The sequence below is a fragment of the Lutra lutra genome, chromosome 7, assembly GCF_902655055.1.
Source record: "Lutra lutra chromosome 7, mLutLut1.2, whole genome shotgun sequence".
In the NCBI taxonomy this organism is placed as follows: Eukaryota; Metazoa; Chordata; class Mammalia; order Carnivora; family Mustelidae; genus Lutra; species Lutra lutra.
The window spans coordinates 118,781,829-118,802,873 of record NC_062284.1 but is presented as its reverse complement, the minus strand read 5'-3'; the positions used below and the strand labels follow the sequence as shown (position 1 = coordinate 118,802,873).

Below are 21,045 nucleotides of genomic sequence, written 5' to 3'. Positions count from 1 at the left end.
GGTGGCCCTCCTCTCCAGCATGTCATGAAGTACATGAGGAGCAGGTTGACTTAGCCCAGAGCAGCCTAAGCAGATGCAAGGATGCACTGGGATTAGGCTAGGAAGGGGATGGTGGCTTGCGCCAGTCTGAAGGGCTTGGTCAGAGAGGTGCCAAACCCTGCCTCAGTGCCATAACCCTTAAGCTAGATTTTGAGATTTGCAGCAACAGTTGTGTTCATTCTAATTAAACAGAAGTAATCATGCTGACGCCCCCTTTTGGGCCCTGGGTGTGGCTTGTGATTAGCACCTGCGCAGCGGTGTTCTACAAGGCTTGAAGACTCGGGCTCAGGAGGAGCTGGGCTGATGCATTTACAATTCGGCCTGGTCAGTGTGCACATCTACGCGGTGCGTGCTGAACTGTTTTTGGAATCTGTTTCCTCCTACATGGGAGCCATTGAGGAAGGAGCTCATGAAATCAAATTATATCAGGTTCAAACAAAATACTGGGTGTCGCCATTCCACATAGAAAGCTATAAATTGACATCATGAACAGGCATTGAGAAAGAATAAAAACATCTCATGAGGACAGTAATGATTGTCACGTGTTAGTGGGTCTCATACACGGGTCGAGATTTAAATCACACACTGACTAGGCACTTTATATTTTACAAAGCATTTGTGCACAAATCGTAGGAGGTAGGCGGAGAAGTTACCGATCCATTTTGCAGATGAAGAAACTGAGGACAGAAAGCATAATTACTTTACTCAGGACTTACTCTGCTCTAATGTGGCCAAGTCAAAATTAGAACCAGATTTTGTTTACTGTCTGATGGTAAAAGAAATATGTATTCATTTGAGAAGACTGGAAACATATGGGAAAGTATAAAAAAGAAAGGAGAAATCACCCGTAATGCCACCATCCAACAAGAATCACTGTTAATATTTTGGCTTATCATATTATATTGTACCTCAAGTGCTATCTCATGGAATCTAAGATGCTTCCTTATTTTATGTACCATTCAGAAAGAAAAGAATGCTGCCAATGAAATTTTGACATACTAGCCTTGTGAGCCTCCATTTCCAAGACATTAAAATGTTGGGGAAAGGTACATCTTAAAGTCATGGAAATAGATCATGCTTTGTATCTATCTGACTGTTTTCCATTTAACCACTATGACATGAGCATATGTTGTAATTAGGTAAAAATGAATCTCAAAATTAGAATTTCTCTGATTTCTACTGAAGTTGATTAATTTTAAATACTTACTAAAAACACTTACAGTTTGGGGCACCTGGATGGCTCATTCGGGTAACCGTCTGTCTTTGGCTCAGGTCATGATCTCAGGGTCCTGGGATCGAGCCCCACATCAGGCTCCCTGCTCATCAGGGAGTCTGCTTTGCCCTCTCTCTCTGCTCCTCCCCCTGCTTGTGTGCGCACGTGCTCTCTCTCTCTCAAATAATAAAATCTTCAAAAAAACCCCAAATCCCACACAGTTACAGCTCATCTTCCCTGCGTCATCTAGCTAATCCTTTCCCCATTTTGCTATCGGGAGTGAGGGGATGTCGTCTTAATCATTGTATATGTGTGCTTTAGGTTTGAAAGTTTTGGCCCTTTGTCATGGCTGGGCCATACTCTCCATGCATTTTTTTTTTTAAAGATTTTATTTATTTATTTGACAGACAGAAATCACAAGTAGGCAGAGAGGCAGGCAGAGAGAGAGAGGGAGAAGCAGGCCTCCCGCTGAGGAGAGAGCCCGATGCGGGGCTCGATCCCAGGACCCTGGGATCATGACCTGAGCCGAAGGCAGAGGCCTTAACCCACTGAGCCACCCAGGCGCCCCTCTCCATGCATTTTTGTTTTCTGTTCAGCATTTATTAGATTTAGGAATGCTCTTAATTACTGTGCATTGGATTCCAGCCTTTTCCTTGTGATGTCTTCCATTGTTTGTGTTTGGGCTTTAAAAATAACTTTCCATCCAGATTTTATAAGAACGCTAGTTTCTGTTCAGTATTTTTCCAAGTGCTCCACACCCCTCTGTGGTAACAGCTGTTTTTAAAACCCTTCCCCATATTGTCTCGTGTGAACAATGATGGTGCATTGTGAGATGGTATTTAAGGAGCGATGCCACGTGGTCGTGGGGAAAGAGACAGCACAGAGTGGCTGGTAGGCATTTGCTTTCCCCCAGGTCAGGTGAGAGGGCCATCTTTCTTGGGATCTATCTTCTAAAGCCTCAGGAGGGAGCTCACACTATTCATCCTGTGAGCCCTGGGCTTGTTCAATCATTTGTTTCCTTCTTGGTACATTTCAGTATCTTGAAACTAGCATTCCGTGGCAGGGACGCCTCTCCAGTCTCCACCGTCCAGCACGCCAGCGGGTCCACATTCGTGCTCATCTCAGCTTGTTTCATTAAATTCTTCTCTTAGGAAACATGGTGCTTTCCTCTTCTTTTATCCCAAATGCCATCCTGTTCTCTCCCCGCCACCCCCTATACCTTTCTCCACAAAGGAGAGAGAGATGTGGCATGAATGTAACCCAGATAATTCTTGCGCCCCTTTGAGGGGGCTAAGGGTGGTGTTCCATTCTAAGAATCACAGTCCATTAGCCCAAAGTAACAAAAAAGTAAATTTTTGTTTGCATATTTCTAAAGAACCTGAGAGTCTCCCATTTATAACACAGGAATGTTCTTTCTCTTCTCCTCTCCTAGTCTCATATATTTTAAAGGAGTTCTGGAGCCTCTTATTTCTGATTCTCTCAGCCTGTCTGTCCCTCTGTGTCCCTCTCCCCACCCCTCTCATCTCTGTCTGTCCTCTGTCATCACAAGTGACTTCACCTCTCCAACTTGTTTTAGCTTTTTCTCATTCAGCTCTCTCCCTAGCGAAGGATAGCCCTGAGGACTGGTCTGGCCCAGCAAGCAGCAGTGCTGTCCCATAGGAGGATGGAGAGAAGAGCTGGGTGACTTTATGATCATCACACATGAATGGCTTTACACCAGGGAACAGTCTCAGCCTATACAGGAGGCCATGGCCGTGTTCAGACCCAGAAGACACAGTGCACTGAGGACAGTGGGGCAGTGCCCCTCGTCAGGAGGCGTCTCCATCACCACGCGGCTCTCCCTCTACCCTCCAGCCTTCTGCCTCCTTCAGTTCAGTTTATCTGAATTGCTAGACATCATGTCACTTTCCTGAAATGTCGCACCTCGAGCATTCCCACCGTGTCTGCCTTGGGCCCAGAGAGCCATCTGTAGTAGCCGAAGCGCTCAGATTCTGTTGGCCCCATCCTCCGGCCCACCGCTGGCATCTCTTCTCTCTATCCCCTCTCCTTACAGGGAAACGCTGTCAGGGTCAGCGACCCCCTGGGGTCAGGCCATGAATGACATAAGTGTAACTTTGGGGCATGGGACACTGGGGACAGCGGGGCCTGTGCTCTCGCAGGTACTCAGATTCAGACCGCAAAACAGTGTCACCCTGGCCAGGCAGGTCTGACAATGGCTTAACTTGAGAATTTGAGCCTCCCAGCGAGAATTTTGACCATCTGTGAGCTCCGGTTTCTTTTCCTTTGGGAGCAAGAAAGACAAGAAGCTCTTTGCCCTTCTTGGAGAGGAGCAACACCTTGATTTTTACAGTTCATTTGTAGACCTATTTTTGGAAGATCCTTGATGGGCATGGGGGGAACTAGCATCTTAGCTCTTTCATTATGCACCCACTAATTTGTTAATGGAATTGGGACACTTACATTCTCTTAACACCTCTGATCCTCATGTTTACACTTAGGTGTTGTAATCTATCTGTATGTTCTATTCAGCTTGTTTCTTTTACATTATTTTCTATACGCTTTCTTGGGAATTTCTCGTGTTCCTATTAATGTAGCATAGTTTATTTAATTATTCTCAAATTGTTGGGTTTGGGGCCATATATATATAGATAGATAGATAGATAGATAGATACTCTTATGTGTTTTAAAATTTATGAACTGTATTGAGTGCTTACCATGGGTTAAACACAGCACACGTCTGCATATGTGTTTATTTCTTGTAAGAGCCCCATGAGGATGATTACTATTAATATCCTCATGCACTAGACTAGCATCCTGGGGCCCAGAGAGCTTTCATGCGGTGTCTGAAGTTACCCAGCTGGAAAAAGCCTGGAGGCTTCCTTCAAAGCCAATGCATTGAACCACTACCCCTTTGCTGTTTCTTCCTCTGGAGTCCTTACTGTGGAAAGAATGACCCTTGGAAGAGCCTGCGACCTCTTTTTTCAGTGGCGGTGGTTCCTGGATGACTTGGGGTCATATGAGAAGACAGAAACGGTCTGGCTAGCAGACTCTCAGGGGATGTTTGTGATGTTGAAGTATCAGTGGTTCCATGGGTTAAAGGTTTGGGTAATGTTCTGACCGCTTCCCAGGAGTCCATGCACATGGAGACCTGGACCTCCTTTCAGAGTATCTCACAGTTCTTTGCAAACCTGCAAACCTTCCTCCCATCACCTTAACAACCGATGTGCCTAGAATGCACCAGCCCCCAGGACTTTCATCTCTAATTCTGACATATTTGATCCAGAAGTCACTTCCTGACTGCCTGTGAGCTCTTGGCCCATTCACACCAAGATTTTATGGGTCTTGGGTCTTCCCTCATGTTGAGCATCTGATGAAGATCACTAGGCATTGACCTTACAGATCAGCCAAAGCTGTGGTTTTGAAACTGTGCTCCAAGTAGCCCATAGGGTTCTTGGTGGTATTTTAACGAGCTCTCCTGAGGTCCTGAGTTCTTAATCTCTGTTATGTGTATTTATCTACATATGCTCAAAATATTTATCTTATTCTGCCTTTTTATTGACAATGACTTTTTTTGGCATGGACAAGGGATTTTTATATAACCAAATATGTTTATTTTTACTGGCAATTTCTTCTATGGTTTTTCATCAAGCCGGGTCCTCTCTGTTGTTGAGATAAATATTCTCATCCATTCTTTGTTTAGCTCTAACTCATCTCAAATGTTATTCAAAAAGATTGCTTTTTAAATGGTTTTGTGTGGTTGGCTATATAATTATGATTTGATTTATTTCTAAAATTATCACATAATGATTTGAGAATGTGCATTTTCCAGAATTCTCTTTTCTGTTTTGAGTGTTTCTTTGTATCCTGGTATCTGTACATGTTTCAGCTGGTTTTTCTCTTATGTTACAGAATTTTGGAGCAGGAAGGAACATCACCCCTGAACACCCTCTAACCCTAGTAAACATACCCCAAATAACATTTTGGTTGTATATATTGGGGCATATAAATTCAGAATTATTGATGTCATCATTTGTATAACTTATGTTATATTATTAATAATACCTTTGTTTACTTCTTGATGCCTTATATATAACATCTATTTTTAAACATAGATATGATTAAGTTCCTGCATTATGTTAGCAGATACTTGCTGACTTCTAGATCATTTCTTTAGTTGTAAGTTTTAATGTATTTTTAAGCAAACCACTTAATACATTTTGCATTCATTTTTCTTTTTAAACCAGTTTTAGACTTTTCTCTTTGTGGGGGAATTTTCACATTTAATATTTGGTCTCATATGCAATATTCATTTTTGTTCTGTATTTCTCTAGTTTTTCTGTTCCCTTTCCAATACCATACCATCTATTACAGTGGATTGGGTATTCTTTTTGTCACTTTAAGTGTGATCAGAATGAAAGCTTATCTAAACTTCCTGGGGATAAACACTATATCTGCCATTATGTTTCATGTTTGTAAATAAAATTAAGACCCTTTCCTCTGGGTGATAGTGAGTTTTGTGTGATTGGGTTCAACTCCATTCCCTCCAACTGCCTTGTCGACCGGGTCACTTGTTCTATCTTGTTGTCTGGAAACATATTTCTCTGCACGTTACATTTTTATTGCCTTGGAACCAGCCTTGTGTTATCACAATCTGATTGCTGAGACCACACCAAAGCCATAATCTTTTTCTCTTTAGCGACCTTTAGTGCATCTCTTCCTGGTACCTTCCTTTTCGTTTCCAGTCCATTTCTTCTTCTCCTGCCTCTGGACCTTTAGGCTTTGGATGATCATTCACTCAACACCAACTGCATTTTCTGAAGCCCTCTTCTGCTTCCAGAGAGAAAGTAAAGGCAAGATTTTTAGTTGTTTGAGAAGCTCCATTGTTCTGTTTCCCATGGTGCCTGTACCCACTCATGTTCCCACCACCAGTTCACAAGGGTTCCCTTTTCTCCATACCCTCGAGGACACCTGTTTTTTTTCTTCTTTTTCAGAAGAGCCCTTTTGACAGGTGTGAGGTGATTATTTTGTTGTGTGTGTTGTTTTAAAGATTTTATTTATTTATTTGAGAGAGAGAAAGAGACAATGAGCAGAGAGAGGGAGAAGCAGACTCCCCGCTAAGCAGGGAACCCAACGTGGGGCTCCACCCCAGGACCCCAAGATCACAACCGATTTGAGGGCAGATGGCTTAACCAACTGAGCTACCCAGGCACCCCTCTTGTTGGGGTTTTGATTTGCATTTTCCTGATGCTGACCGATGTCAAGCCCCTGTTCATGTACCCGTTAGCATGCATTTATGTTGTTTCTGGGAAAATGTTTATTCAGGTTCTCTGCCCATTTTTTAAAGAGATTTATTTAAATCTTATTTAAATCAGAGGAGAGGGAGAGAAGCAGACTCCCTGCTGAGCACAGAGCCTGACCTGGGTAGGGCTCGATCTCACGACCCTGAGATCATGACCTGAGCCAAAACCAAGAGTCAGATGCTTGAGCAGCTGTACCATTCAGTTACCCTCTGCCTATTTTTCAATTAGCAATAATCGCGCCTCGGATAAACCTCATTGGCTACGATACTGCCACTGCACAAAGCTGACCCTCTGCCTATTTTTTTTTTTTTAAAGATTTTATTTATTTATTTGACAGACAGAGATCACAAGTAGGCAGAGAGGCAGACAGATAGAGAGAGAGGAGGAAGCAGGCTCCCCGCAGAGCACAGAGCCCGATGCGGGGCTCGATCCCAGGACATTGGGACCATGACCTGAGCCGAAGGCAGAGGCTTTAACCCACTGAGCCACCCAGGTGCCCCCCCCCTGCCTATTTTTAATCAGCTTATTTGTTTGCTTGTTTGCTATTGAGTTGTAGGAGTTCTTTATGTATTTTGGATATTAACCACTTATCAGATTCGTGACTTGCAAATATCGTGTCCGGGCCAGTAGGCTGCTTTTCCTCGTTGCCTTCGTGTGCCCATGCTCTTGAGTTTGATGAACTCCCACCTGTTTATTTTTGTTTTTCTGGCTTTTGCTTTGGATGATTTATAACTGTTCTCTCTTTTCTCCCAGTTAACGTTTCTTCATCCACTTTTGCTCATCTGTGGGGTTCTTCTTGTCTTAGTTTCCCTGGATAAGTCCTGTAAGCCACTCTCAGTCCCAGAGGAATCTGGAAATCTTTCTTTGGGACTTGAATTTTTTAAACTGAATTTATGCTACATTTAGGCTTGTACTTACTAAGTCCTGTTTTATTCATTTTGGCTGTTGATTTTTTTTTTTTTTTTTTGCTCCAGATATCACATTCCTGGTATTTGGTATGGAGGCATGCTATACTGTTTCTTGGCCTGCTGTATTTTTAGACTTAGTTTCTTTCATTTAACAACCTGTGACCTAATACCAACACCTGTGAAAAGAAATGTGTACAAGGTCTAGTTTGACTACACAGGGATATACTGTGTTTCATGTCACGGAATGATGGATGAAAACTGAATTCTGGGAATCGAGAACTGAAAACAGCCACATCACTACTGATTCAATTAATTAAGACAAATTTCCTGGAGAAGATGGAGTCTAATGGGTATTTGGGAAGAGCTGATGACCTGCTCATTCTCTCAGCTTTCTTTTGAGTTAGGGAAAATAAGTCTCAGGGAAATTTTCCTAAGTACACACAGCTGGTAAGTAAGGGAGTCCATTAGGAATTTTGTTTAGCTTCAAGTAGCAAGACCCCAAAAAACAGTGGTAATATGCACAAGGTTTTACTCTGGGCTAGGAAAGACACTGCAGTGCATGTAGGCAATTCAGGGCTCGTATGGTGACTGTAGGATGTCAACAAGGAGTCAGGCCTCTTCGGCTCTGTTATCCCTAGGATGTTTCTCTCGTCCTCAGGGTTCAGTGTGGCTGCTGCAGCTCTGGCCATCACATCCGCACCACAGGCAGTAGGATGAAGGAAAGGGAGAGAAAGCTCATGTGTTCTTTTCCTTTCAAAGAGATGTCTTAGGTCATGTTCCCTAACAAGCAGACTTTGGGCTGAGGATTTAGGTGGAAGTGATTTATCAAGCTCGTGCTCTCAGAAGAGGCTAGTGAGAAAGTAAAGGAAGTGAGGAGGTGGAAAGAGAAGCAAAGCAGGAGGTTAATTTAAGGCGGTCTGGAGCATAAATTACACCTTGGAATTTGTCCCACCTTCAGACAAAGGAACTGTGCTTTTTTTTTTTTTTTAAGATTTTATTTATTTATTTGATAGACAGAGATCACAGTAGGCGGAGAGGCAGGCAGAGAGAGAGAGAGGAGGAAGCAGGCTCCCCACTGAGCAGAGAGCCCGATGCGGGGCTTGATCCCAGGACCCTGGGATCATGACCTGAGCCGAAGGCAGAGGCTTTAACCCACTGAGCCGCCCAGGTGCCCCAGAACTGTGCTTTTATATACTGAAACCAGTCACTGCTTCTGGCTGGGGGAGGGAAGGCAATTAAACTGCCTGGCCCTTGGCCATTCTACAGTCACAGGTGTGAGCTGTGAGCAGTAAATCCTGCAGCAGCCAGGGGATGGACACACACAGCCTGTCAGGGCTTTTAGGAGGAGCTGGGTGGGACACAAACAGCAGTGTCCTCTACAGGAGGCTTCCCAGAAATTCCAGATAATCCTTCCCCTGACGTTCACTGTCCACAGCTTTGTCACATGCTCGTACCCAGCTGCAGTAGTGGCTGGGAAACGGGCTCCTTATTCCAGTTAGTAACATGTCCGAGAATAATTACTAAGGAATAATGAGAGAAAGAATGTCGGAGGCCTCTAACAGTGCTTGCTGCAGGAGCATATCCATGAATGAGTCAAGAAGAGCCTTGACGGTCAGGCCATAGGGCAGGAACTCTGCACGGTGGGCCTGGCCTCCTGTTAGAGACGGGGGAAGAATTGCATAATAAAAAGAGACATTCGTCTAGCAGAAGTGTCCAGATCTCTTGGAAGAAGAGAGAAGAAGCAGGAAGAGCAAGGAGGTGGCCCCAGGCTGGTCCCTGCAGGGTCTAAAGGGCCAGAATAGAGAGGAAACAGAAGGCCCACGAAGGGCCAAGTGCCTCTTGGCCTCAAAGAGGAAATGGAGTAGAGTGCGGTGAGAACAGGATGCGGGGGAGCCCCCTAAGGTGGGCAGAGAGCAGAACCCGCAGCAGAGTTGGCCCTGGGGTGTGTGTGTGTGGGGGGGTGTCCTTCGGGGCTGGCAGGTGCCATGCTCCGGCCAGAGCCTGGCTGGCTGGCTGCCTTCTCCCCTGCCACCCTCCTTCCGTCCCTTCTTTTTTTTTTTTTTTTTTTTTTTTTTTTTTTTTTATTAAAGATTTTATTTATTTATTTGACAGGCAGAGAGAGGAGGAAGCAGGCTCCCCGCTGAGCAGAGAGCCCAATGTGGGGCTCGGTCCCAGGACCCTGGGATCATGACCCGAGCCGAAGGCAGAGGCTTTAACCCACTGAGCCACCCAGGCGCCCCCCTTCCGTCCCTTCTTAACTGAGGTTGTTAATAATGTTAGTCTCCGAAGGAAAACCAATAATGCAGGTGAAGAGGAATATTTACTTTTTTCTTTCTTGTTAAACGGAGGTTGTTGATAAAGTTAGTTCTCTGACAAAAACCTATTTCATGAAAATGAAAAGATTAATTTATCGATAATGTGTTAACCGAAATGTTCGCCTCAGGCTGGATCTGGATTTAGACGATGTCACCAAGTGTCATTTCGTCTGTCTCTGTCTCGGCTTCGCATTTTTCTTATGAGGGTCCGTCTCGGGGACTGCATCAGAGCAGTGAAGCTGGCCTCAGAACATCAGACTGCCATGGTCCTTAGCATCCAGGACTTCAGAAGGAGAAAGACCGTGTCTTTCCAGAGACCCTGGATGGAGCTCTGCAGAGACCCCAAGGCTCACGTTTGCAAGACAGAGCAGGAGGTCAGGGTCACACTGCCACCTCTGGTATGGGTGGGACAGTGGAAGCGGGGAGGCGGGTTGCATGCAACTGAAAGTAAAAAAGGGAACAATTCCCAAGGTTCTTGGTAGACAAGGGTGGGGGGCAGGAGGAAGGATGGTCCCAGATAGGTACCTGTGTGGGTCAGAAGCTGGATTCCGAAGGGGGGACAGTTGAAAGGACCCTGAGTTGAGCTTTGAAATTGTTGATCTCAGGGAGCCTTTGGGATAAGTTGGGGTTGGGGGAGGCGTGGGGAGGGGATCTGGAGCTCGAGAAAGAGGTTAGGACTGGAGATTCTGATGTTAAAAACCAAATTTCCATGGCGCCTGGGTGGCTCAGTGGGTTAAAGCCTCTGCCTTTGCCTCAGGTCATGATCTCAGGATTCTGGGATCGAGCCCCTGCATCGGGCTCTCTGCTAATCAGGGAGCCTGCTTCCCCCTTTAACTCTCTGCCTACTTGTGATCTCTCTCTGTCGGGTAAATAAATAAAATCTTTAAAAACAAAAAACAAAAAGCGAATTTCCTGGGTCAGGACACTGGGGTCAGGAGTCATGCTGTCAGACTCATCTTTGATGTTTGGAACCATCATTCTTTTAACAATAGCAACTGTCTCTGTCTTCTTTGCATCCCCAGCCCTGGGGGCTCCCCCCTACCGGGCTCCCTGGCTGGGCCCCCTGCTTTTCCCCCTGTCTATGAGGTCCTGTTCTGCACTCCCCTGGGTCTAAGGAAACTCCCATCAGTTCTTCCTCCACCCAGGACACCTGAGCTGCTGGTGCCCAGTTCCTTAAAAGCTCCCAGAGCAGCATTTCTCCACCTTGTCACTGCGATCATGGGGCCAGAGGATCTGCTGTGGGACTGTCCTGTGCATTCTGAGATTCTTAGCGGCGGCGTCCCTGACTTCTGCCAATAGGGGCCCCACTTGTGACCACCCACACTGTCTCCAGCCATTGCTAAAGGCCCCCTGGGGTCAAAACCTAGCAACTGCCTTAAAAGGAACAAGAGGACAGAGATTCTGTGGCTTTTCTCTCTAGGAGCCTTGCAGGGGGTGAGCCCTCTGGGAGGGGTGCTGGGAGGGGTGCTGGGACCTGAAGAGGAGCAAGAGGGACCTGGGTTTCCAGAGAACAAAAGTACGTGAGGGTTTCCATTAATAGAGGAGTTCCAGACTGAAGACAAAATTTTGAAACACAGGGTGTTTTTTTGAGTATTTGCCCCACTCCCTGCCTCACCCACAGGCCCATGCCCCACCTTCAATGGCATGATTAGCCACAAGGTGCCTTTTTTTCCTTTTTCTTGTTTGCAAATATTTTTTCCATGTTAAAAAATTCATAAAGTAACACATGCATATTTATATTAATTTTCAAATTATTCCAAGTATTTAAAGTGGAAAATCAAAGTCTCCTTTTACTTTCCTGTCTTGCTCTCCAGAGGTAACCACTGCTTTTTTATTCTTTTTTTGGGGAGGGGTAACAAAGTTGTGGAGCTGAAATTCACAAACCATAAAACTTACCTATTTAAAATGTACAATTCTGGGCGCCTGGGTGGCTCAGTCAGTTAAGTGTCTGCCTTCGGCCCAGATTGTGATCCTGGGGTCCTGGGATCAAGCCCCACATTGTGCTCCCTGCTCAGTGGAAAGCCTGCTTCTCCTTCTCCCTCTCTGCTGACTTCTCCCCTTGCTTGTGCTCTCCTTCTCTCTCGGTCAAATATATAAACAAAATCTTAAAAAAAAATAAAGTGTATGATTCAATGATTTTTAGTATTTCACAACTCTCATCACAATTAATTTTAGGACATTTCATCATCCCCAAAAGAAACCCCATACCCATCACCCCCACCCTCCCCTCCAGCCCCTGGCAACTGCTGATCTACCTCTCTCTCTACAGATTTGCCTATTCTGAACATTTCTTATAAATGGAATGATAAAGTGTGGCTTTTTATGCCTGGCTTCTTTTACTTTGTATAATGTTTTCAAGTCATCCATCTCACATGTATCAATACCTCCCTCCATCCTATTACCGTATGATATTCTATTATACAGACGAACCGCGTTTTACCTATCAGTTAATCAGTTGGGTATTTTCATGTTTTAGCTATTGCATATAGTGCTGTGCAAAGATGGTGCAGTGTCCAGGTTTTCATGTATCTCTTGGGTATACCTAGGTTTCTTTTCTCTCTTTCTTTCTTTCTTTCTTTCTTTCTTTCTTTCTTTCTTTCTTTCTTTCTTTTTTTAAAGGGTTTTATTTATTTATTTGACAGAGATCACAGGCAGGCAGAGAGAGAGGGAGAGGGAAGCAGGCTCCCTGCTGAGCTAAGAGCCCGATATGGGACTTGATCCCAGGATTCTGAGATCATGACCTGAGCCAAAGGCAGCGGCTTAACCCACTGAGCCACCCAGGTGCCCCTATACCTAGGTTTCTAATAGAAACTATTCTTAATATGTGAATGAACTGCCAGACTGTTTTCCAGAGAGGCCATGCCATTTTGTACCCCACCAACACTGTCTGAGAGTTTCCATTTCTCTGCATTCCCCTGTAAAACTTTTATTATGTATTTCTTTGATTGTATCCATTCTGTGTGGATGTGAAGTTGTATCTTGTGGTTTTGATTTGCATTTCTCCATTGACAGACAATGTTGAACACTTTTCATGTGTTTTTTGGCCATTTCTATACTTTCTTGAAAGAAATATTATTCAAATCCTTTGCCCATTTTTAACTGGTTTGTTTTTTTTCTTAATATATTATTTTTAAGTAATCTCTACACCCAATATGGGGCTTGAACTCACAACCCCAAGATCAAGAGTCACGTGCTCCACCAACTGAGCCAGGCACCCCGGCATAGAATCCTCCCGGATTCAAGTCCTTTATCAGATATATGATTTGTAAATATTGTCCTCGTCTCTGTGGGTTGTCTTTTCACTTTCTTTGTGGTATCTTGAGAAGCACGAAAGTTTTTAAAATTTTCGTGAAGTCCAATTGATCTGTTTTTCTTTTTGTTGCTGATGTTTCCCGTGTCCTATCCAAGAAACCACTGCTGCATCCAGTGTCAGAAAGATTCATACCCATGTTTTCTTCTAAGAGTTTGTACTTTGGTTCTTACATGTATGTGGTTAATCCATTTTGAGTTAATTTTTGTATGTAGTGTGAGAGATGGGTCCGATTTAATTCTTTTGCATATGGATGTCCATTTCCAGCACCACTGGTTTTTGAAAAGATTATTCTTTCCCTCATTGAATTGTATTGGCTGGCTCATCAAAAATCAGTTGACCGTAAATGGGAGGGTTGATTTCTGAATTCTCAGTTCTATTCCATCGATCTCCCTATCCGTCGTTATGCCAACGCTACACTGTCTGGATTACTTTAGCTTTGTAGTAAATTTTGGAATCAGGAAGTGTGAGCCTTTCAACATTGTTCTTTTCCAAGATTGTTTTGGCTATTATGAGTCCCTTGAAGATCCAGGTAAATTTTAAGTTTGGTGTTTCAGTTTCTGCAAAGAAGCCTTGCACCTAATCTGTGTATCACTTGGTAGAATATTGCCATTTAAAAAATACCGAGCATTCTAATCCAGGAACATGGGATCATTTAATTTTCTTTCAAAAATGTTTTATAATTTTCAAGGTATAAGTTTTTTCACTTCTTTTGTTAAACTGATTCCTGATTATTTAGCATTATTGACAATGAGACTTTATTTTGGATTGTTCATTGCAAGTGTATAAAATACACTTGAGGGGCACCTGGGTGGCTGAGTGGGTTAAGCCTCTGCCTTAAGCTCAGGTCATGATCCCAGGGTCTTGGGATCAAGTCCCTCCTTGGGCTCCCTGCTCAGCAGGGAGTCTGTTTCTCCCTCTGTCTGTCTCTACTCATGCTGTGTTCTCTCTCTTTCTCTCTCTCTGACAAATAAATAAATAAGTCTTTAAAAATAAAATAAATACACTTGATTTTGTAGATTGATCTCATAGCCTGGGACTTTGCTATACTCATGTATTACTTCTAATAGTTTTTTTTTTTTTTAAGATTTAATTTATTTATTTGACAGACAGAGATTACAAGTAGGCAGAGAGGCAGGCAGAGAGAGAGAGGAAGGGAACACAGGCTCCCCACTGAGCAGAGAGCCCAATGCGGGGCCCGATCCCAGGACCCTGAGACCGTGACCTGAGCTGAAGGCAGAGGCTTTAACCCAATGACCCACCCAGGTGCCCCATATTTTAAATTTAAAAATTTTAAATATGTATAGGGACTGCCAAATTTTGGACAGCCTTTTAAATTTAAATATTCTCTTAACCAGTTTGCAAGAATCTTGTTATTTCCACAGCTAGCATGGACTGTAGTCTTCCTCGGTACCACACTGAACACTGTAGACAGAATGTCCCATCCTATGAGGTTGTGCTGTTATTTTCCTCCTTCTTTGGATGAGAAAACTGAAGCACAGAGAGTTAAAGACTGCCTCAAGCCACACAACTAGGAAGTGGTGGAGCTTTGATTCAAAGCCACAATTTAAAGTTTGGAGAAGTTAGTTTGACTGAGATAGAATCCTAATGAAACTGAAATAAAACCCACAGCCCTGGTTCTGTATTTATTTTTCTCATTAGTGGATTTGTATTTGATGTTACCAATGAGTGTTTTCTGCAAGCTGTTGTTTTGAAGAAGCTGGGTTACCAGGCAGTAGGGTAAGGCAGACATCGGGTTGTCCCACTCTAGGTTTGAGCAGTGTCTTTTCTCCCTTCTTAACTAACCCCTTAGAACCACACCCAGCCCCCATCCCATATCAAACATAAAAATTCAGTCTAGTTCTGTCAAAATGGAATTGAGTCCCTATAATGCTCAATCTGAGTACAGGCGTTCTTAACCTGGGGCTGTGGATAGAATTCAGAGGGTCTATAAACTTCGATGGGAAAATAATTGTCTTTATGTTTACTAACCTTTATCTTGGCAACCTCAAACTTTTCCTTCAGTAAGGAATGCAGGCATCCACCAGGAGCTTACATGAGCAGCCCCTGCAGACTGGTCTCCAGGAGAAGCCGGATGTATTCTCACTGCAGGGCAGCACGTCCCTCACAGCCCCTTCTCTGAGACTTTAAAATCGTCGTAGCTGTTAGACCCACTCTTGTGTAACGATTTTCCATGCGCTATGCCACACGCATGTTTTAATATGGTTGCTTTTGTAATTCTACACGTCGTATCTGATTCACTTAAAAAGTCATTCTGAGAAGGGACCCACTGGGTTCCCCAGACTGCCCAAGGCTCCATGTAACAGAAAACAGGAATTGAGAACCAGACTGAGGTTTGGCTGATTTTGAACGAAGAGAAAAGGGGAACCTGTACCCTTGATCATCCCTGCTGCTTCGGTGATGAGGGAAGGGCGTCGATCCACTTGGGGTTGTTTGAACGTGGACTTGGAAGCTTGTGTCGCTCAATCACGTCGTCTAGTCTCAGCTTTTCCTGATGATTCAGAAAACCTTTCAGGATGTTCTGATGTCTTGAGAGGTCATGGTTGGAGCATCAATCACCGTTACCCTCAGGGCAATGGGGAAGAAACAAGCATTTTAGAAATGTTCTGTTCATCAAAGTCCCCTTTTTATAGGGTGGGGGACATGGTTCAGAGATGCCTCCCTGTGTCTCTGTCTCTGTGTACCAATGGCTTGGGTTGTTCCCCTGACTCTTAGCTCACACTTCCCCTATGGTTGCAGGGGTACACGTACTCCGTTGTAAATACTGGTCTTGGAATACAGAATACTTCCTCATGGTTACGTAACCCTACTGCTTGCTTAATATTTAAATTAGAAGTTGCAATTTTGGCCAAACGCAATGTGATCTATTTGACTTGCAGATGGTAATATCCTAGTTAAAATTAACAGGTTAAAACAAACAAAACCCTGATTTGTACCATTTGCCTATTTCTGTGGTGCGAATATCCTCACCACCCCTCTCCCCCAATGGCTGGCTTCAAGCTACGAATGTGAAGTCGGTGAAGGCCCGAGTAGCGAAAGGAGGCGCAAATCCACCCTCTCGAGCCCATACCAGCCAGCTCCAGGAAACAGTGTTTGAGAAAACGTGAATTTGTTGTCACCTTGTAAAATCAGATTTCTAGTACAAAAAAAAAATCTTGATTTCTGAATTCTCTTGGAAAGCTGGCTATGGCTCTACATAGGCCACCACTCCTATGTATCAACCACTCACTAAAGATGAGGTATGGATGCTCCTCTTAGTGACCCCAAAGTCCCCTGGTCCCACCCCACTTAGGCTGAGTGTCACCTGCCATTCATCACGGGGTTTGACTTCTTTCCTTTCCCTTCATGTAAATGCTGAGGTTCATCTTGTCTTTTTTTTTTTTTTTAAAGATTTTATTTATTTATTTGACAGAGAGAGATCACAAGCAGACGGAGAGGCAGGCAGAGAGAGAGAGAGAGGGAAGCAGGCTCCCTGCTGAGCAGAGAGCCCGATGCGGGCCTCGATCCCAGGACCCTGAGATCATGACCTGAGCTGAAGGCAGCGGCTTAACCCACTGAGCCACCCAGGCGCCCATCATCTTGTCTTTTTTTAAGATTTAAGAACCAAGTGATCTTGTCAGCTGGCTTTTTATCAAAAAAGATTTGTGAAGTTGAGTCCTACATTTTATATATGTATATATATATACACGCACACACATAATTTATATATATTATATGTATATATTATTATGTATAATATGTATATATTATGTATAATATGTATTAATATATACCCATATTATGTATTATATATATATATATAATATATTAATAATATATATATACATATATGGGTTTTTAAATTGCTTCTAGTTCGATTACAGGGCAGTCCCGTCTCTCGATACGGTGCATGAAGATTTTATTCCATTCCTATTGATTTCCGTCTGGTCATCTCAAATCAGGAGGCAAAAGAGCTTTTCTCCTTAGCATATTTGATAAATGAGAATTGAACCAGAAAAGCCTGAACTTTGTGACAGGCTAAAAAGGTTTCCCTCTGGGAAATTAAGATTCATTAACTGGAAATGGTGAAAAGTGACAAGTTCAAAGGAAACTCAGTTGAGTAATTAAAAATGTATCAAGCCCTGTACAGTAGGCAGTCGACACAACATAGTAATAGAAAAATAGCATCTCTGAGGTCTTGTTGGATACTGTCCATGTTGATTTTGGATAATGCCCCAGCGTCTGGGGGAAAAACTGCTCTTAAACTGGAATGTAGAACATCGAGAGATGTTAGCACTGCCAGAGTGATTGTACCATAAATACCTCATTATTTGTGGGCACTAAGCAACCCATAAAGGGTACTGGACATTTTAATACCCTGTTCTTGGGTGGGGTGGAATGCTTTTGCAGGTGATTTAGGAATATGAGGTTTAGAAAATGGGCTCAGGGAGAGTCTTAGAGTTTCCAGTGCCAGGGGATATAGAAAGTCGATCAGAAAGGCAGTTAAGAATTATATTTATGTACATACTTACTTCAACATTGGCAGGTGTGTTATTTACAAATAAAATCAATTTCATTTGGAAAGGGAGCTCCAGTCTTAAAGACACTGAAATGTTTTTAATATCTCCTCTCTGGAAAAACCCTCTCTGTTTTTATAAGCTGGTGTGTGTTTGGGAAGGATATAGGAACCCAGTGCTATACCATATCCATCCATTCAAGTTCTTTCCAACAATTTGTATTAAATGAAGAGAGGAGAGGTCTTTTACTGATTAATGGAGCTTACTAAACACAGATGTGGTAAAGCCACAGTGAAGAGGGAAGAGACATTCTGAAGTTTGCAGGCAGAAGATAAGGAAACATGATGGACAGATGTCGAAAGGAGCATTTAGAAGCAGCAGGAAAATCTTTCAGTGAATAAAGACGACGGGTAGGAGGCAGGATAGAGAAGGCAAGTGTTCATTTCTTAGTCTTTAGGGAAGCATCTTAACATTCTCCAAAAGGAGGAGGAGAGCAAGCAGCCACCATTCCTTAGGGACCTCTTTTGGACCGAGGCTGAATCTCTTCTGAGCACTGGGCACACACTCCAAGGAGGTGCACCGATTATAATAATTGAATTTGTTGAGCCCTTCAGTGCGCCAGGCACTGTGCTAAGTGTGAATTTATGTCATCCTCCCCTCTGAGCCTCAGAGCACCCTCTGAGAGAGACGATGGCGTCCCCACATCACAGATGAAGAAACAGAGACTTAGGGAACTTGGTCCTTGCCCCACAGGCAGCCTGAAGGGGAGTGGGTCCATCCGGCTTTTTTCTAGAAAAGCCCATGTTTCTTCTAGACTGCCTTGTCACTTTCACAAGCGTCAGATTCTACCATGAACGAATTTATTAGTTGAGCATAACACTCCTCCAAAACATGGCGTGGAACTGCTATTGTTCACCAAGTACTGTTGAAGAAAAGTTCATTCAAAATTATGTCCATGAAGATGGATTCAGGTCCATATCTGCTTGATTTTATTCTTGATATTTTTTTTTCTTAAAGATTTTATTCATTTATTTGACAGAGATCACAAGCAGGCAGAGAGAGAGAGGAGAGAAGCAGGCTCCCTGCTGAGCAGAGAGCCCGACTTGGGGCTCCATCCCAGGACCCTGGGATCATGACCCGAGCCGAAGGCAGAGGCTTTAACCCACTGAGCCACCCAGGAGCCCCAACAGTTTTGTTTTTTTTTTTTTAACAGAACCTGTTACCATGCCCCAATTTCTCATTGCCAGCTCTGCATTTTCAACAAGTCAGGGGTGAGTCGGGGAGAATGGTAGATGCTCTAAGTGCTATGCTCCAGGGAACCCCTGATCCACTCTAGGGTGCCCTGCCTAAACCAGAAGTGGTGGGAATATTGCTCACGTGCTGAAGGACCCCATGGAGCGAGGACAGGAGTGGGGTGGTTTGCGGTTTCTATTCGTCTCCCATTTGCCGTTGGAGAACATGATGAGCTGTGCAGTTCTGTAGGGTGGAATCCCACCCATCCCTCCCCGCAAAAGGCTCGATGGCCTCCTTGCCCAGGGCTGGAGCTTTATGGCAAATCTTCATTCATGGAACCCTGAAATGCAGTCCTAAATCTTTCTTGATATTTCGAATGTGCTTTTTCTATAACTGAATTATTGCCTGGCTTTTAGAAATACTGGTCTAGTGTATGATTGGCTTGGCTGTACTAGGATTCGTTTTAGTGGGATTTGGGGGGTGCCACTATCCCCTCTTGCTTCTTTCTCTTATTACATCAGATCTCCTAACTTCTGCTTCAGGCTTTCCTCTGTGGAAAAGCTGGGCAATCTCTCAGGTGCTTAGGTCTTGCTGCCTATATGGACCCATGGCCCCCATGTCTTTCTCACTTCTGTGTGTCTGCACTTAGCCCAGTGCCCGGCACATAGCAGGCCCTCAGTAAATGCTGGTCAAGTAGATTAATAAATGGAAACTCTCTACCATGTGCTTTGACCATGACATCCTTATACCCTTCCTTCACCGCCACTAGATGAGAACTAAGCATTCGTATGACCTCTCAAAATGACTGTTTCTTCTGACAGCCAGAGAACACAGTCATAGCATTGTATAATTGTCCCTTAACTGAATCATCAGAGGTGAGGCAAGTACAAAGCGCCTTATCTCAGTAATAAAATGGATTCTATCTCTTGTAATCTGTGGAAGGATAAACACCTTTAGAGTGTGGCGCTCTTGCTTAACTTGTTTCCTTTTCCTGTGTCTTGATGAGATGGAGTCCTCTTCCCAAGTCAGCTGGAGGGAGGCAGGACTCGGCTACATTACGCAGGAGTCACGGTATCATCAGGTTTATCCTCCCCACTGGGGACAATGTGCTTCCTTATAAAACTTTTTCTGTAAGTTAAAGTTTTGTCCAGAATTGTGTCGTCCCAAACTTGTGTTTAACATAACCATTTTGGCGGAAGCATTTAAATTAATTATTTCTTATATGGATACTGATCATGTATTAAGATTTATTATGGTATCCTAGTGAGAATTTAGGTTTTTTTTTTTTAAAGATTTTATTTATTTGTTTGACAGACAGAGATCACAAGTAGGCAGAGAGACAGCCAGAGAGAGAGGAGGAAGCAGGATCCCTGTAGAGCAGAGATCCCAATTTGGGGCTCGATCCCAGGACCCCGGGATCATGACCTGAGCTGAAGGCAGAGGTTTTAACCCACTGAGTCACCCAGGTGCCCCGAGAATTTAGCTTTTTAGACCTAGAAGTCACAAAGAATAAGACTGACAGATGTGATGAGTGAAAACAGAAAACTTCTATATATTTACCATTTAAGTAAAAAGAGAAAAAACAACTGGATAAGAAGAATGTTTCCAGTTAATGAAGAGTCATTTAATTGTCTAGTAAGCATGTAATAAAGTAAAAATCAATACCCCCATTCCTGGGAACACCTTAATATTCCATCAGTAGGGAAACTGTCAGTACATTCTAGTAACGGTATTAGGCGCTGCCATTTTTTTGAGTATCTACTACATATTTCATATACATTGTCTCATTTAATCCTCATAAATCCATCCATAAATGGAATTCTATAAAGCTATAAGAAGTGTGATATATATATTTTTATTTTTATTCAAATATATAAGAAATATTTTGACATAGAAATATATTCATGATATATGAAATTGAAAATACAAAACAATATGTCCCATTTCTATAAGGAAAAATACATAAGTAGTCTGATAGAATAGATGAAGATATGAATCCAAACAGTGTGATAGAAATCACAAAACAGGTGATGTGATTATAAGATGCATTTTTTTCTTTTCCTTTTTTTTTTTTTTTAAAGATTTTATTTATTTATTTGACAGAGAGAGATCACAAGTAGGCAGAGAGAGAGGGAAGCAGGCTCCCTGCCGAGCAGAGAGCCCAATGCGGGGCTGGATCCCAGGACCCTGGAATCATGACCCAAGCCGAA

At 43.4% G+C, this 21,045-nt stretch overlaps 1 protein-coding gene and 1 non-coding gene across 2 annotated transcripts in view; one reads left to right on the top strand and one right to left on the bottom strand.

Moving 5' to 3' along the window:
- Positions 1–21,045, top strand: part of KCNK13 (potassium two pore domain channel subfamily K member 13) — a 103,278-nt gene that overhangs the window by 8,498 nt on the left and 73,735 nt on the right. The gene's annotated exons all lie outside the window — the stretch shown is intronic.
- Positions 6,704–6,837, bottom strand: LOC125105709 (U4 spliceosomal RNA). The gene has a single exon (XR_007128995.1). It is a non-coding gene; the product is annotated as a U4 spliceosomal RNA (small nuclear RNA).